The following is a 1,942-nucleotide window of genomic DNA, read 5'->3' as shown; positions in this document are numbered from 1 at the left end:
TAACATACTGTACAAACGCAATATGCATTTCTTGTACCTACTGAAATATAACTGTTCATCGATACTGTTATCGTTGTATGAATAACATTCCATTCATTGCATTCTATGTAAACACGTTCTTTTCTCCTTCTTGCGCCCAACCGCGGCCTGCAGTGTGCATAAATAAAAAAAAAAAATGGAACACGAGAAAAATGCCATCACCTGCCTAAAGCGAGCCTCCTGTTCCTTTGCCACGGCGGAAGAAGAAGACGCTTACTATCTGCCGATCACACTCCTACAGTACAGCCGGGAAAGAAAAGAGGTTGATGAGTTGATGAATTAGTAACATTGTATTTATTCTCACTTTGATTGTAACCTCATTTAAATTTCACCCTTCAGATAGTCTGACTGCTCGCTGGCACACTAGTCTAGTTATTCCAAAATATTCTTTGTTTTTGTTCTTTCTTTCTTTTACTTTGCGTTTCTCATTTTCAAAAAGAATTTTTTTTAGATACCTACTGGCGCCCGATTCTTGGCCTATCCCCCTCAGTGGGTACGAGCCATGATAAAAGTCCACCATCATCATCATCATCATCATCATCATCATCATCATCATCATCATCATCATCATCATCATCATCATCATCATCATCATCATCATCATCGTGCACCGAAATTAAATAGCGTATATCTGCTTACATATGGCTTTCTGTGGAAATGGAGACCGCTATAAGCTATTCCATATGTATTTTACAATCAATACTTGCATGTTCTGGGCTATAACGTTAGACGGCAAGTCGATAAACACAGCCTTCTACACAACGCTGGAAAAATTGAAGAAAACATTCATGAGCTATTGCACTGTTTAGGTGGACCACCAGCGAAGCTGTTTAGCGCACGACACAGAGGTGACACAGAATTTTGAACAAAGGTATGAACATATTTATTATCCTTATTGGGGGTCATCGTGACGATGGTACACAGACACAGTTGCGTATCACCTATAGTAATAAATCTGTCCGTCACGTAACGCAATGAATGACTGATGCCCCCTTAAGCAATGGCTCATACCCCCGTAAACGCGGCCTCCCCATTACGACGACCAAAGTGAAACTTCCGTTGGAGTGATGAGTGGTAACGCAGCCAGCTGAGGAAGAAGACGACGAACGCATTGGCGCGGTTGCGCCGAGGGGTGCCAACGAGCCAGCTGTGGAAGAAGAAGACGGTCGCATTCTCGCCACTGCTTTCGGCATCGTTGCTCGTAAGTTCTCTGTTCTTCGGGCGTACAAACCACGCTCAAATGAGACCGAAGTTTCACCACTCTCTCTCTCGCTTTAGCCCACGCGTGCATGCGCGCAACGTCATATGTTAGAGCAGATGTCGTTTCAACGACACAGGTGGCAGCTAAAGCGCACTTCGATGCGAGGAAAACTATCCCAGGAAAACACTTTTTCAACGCTTTCTCTTGGGGAGGAGAGTGTTTGCTTGCGAACGACGGATTCGCCCTAGCTATGTACAGCTACGCTGAATAGTGACATTGTGGAAAGATGGCGTCAAGACATCCCCTTGTCAGATGCTAACAGTTGCGAGTCAAGAGCTGTTCTGCCAAGGAATACAAATAACTCCCAGATTTTGTCTGGGCAAGTTCAGAGTAGGAGGTCTTCAGCAATAGATCGATTAACACGTTTAGAAGCATAGACCGGGGGCAAACAAAGGATATGGTGCACGGTTCTATGTTTGTCAACTATCAAATTCGAAGAGTCCGAACGTTGAAGGAAATGGTCGCTTGTTTTCGGGGAGAGGTGGATGAAGTCAATAAAATAATGATAATAGGTTCCAATGAATATGGAACTTATTATAGATGTAACCCAGAATCGAGCAGGAAGTCCGTTAAGACAGGTTAATGACAGTAATCTTTACTCCACTTGCTGAAGTGAGCATGTTGTTCATTGAAAAGACACGG

Source organism: Dermacentor silvarum, chromosome 3 (genome assembly GCF_013339745.2).
Source record: "Dermacentor silvarum isolate Dsil-2018 chromosome 3, BIME_Dsil_1.4, whole genome shotgun sequence".
NCBI lineage: Eukaryota > Metazoa > Arthropoda > Arachnida > Ixodida > Ixodidae > Dermacentor > Dermacentor silvarum.
The sequence above is the reverse complement of the archived record's forward strand: the minus strand, read 5'-3'. Positions refer to the sequence as shown.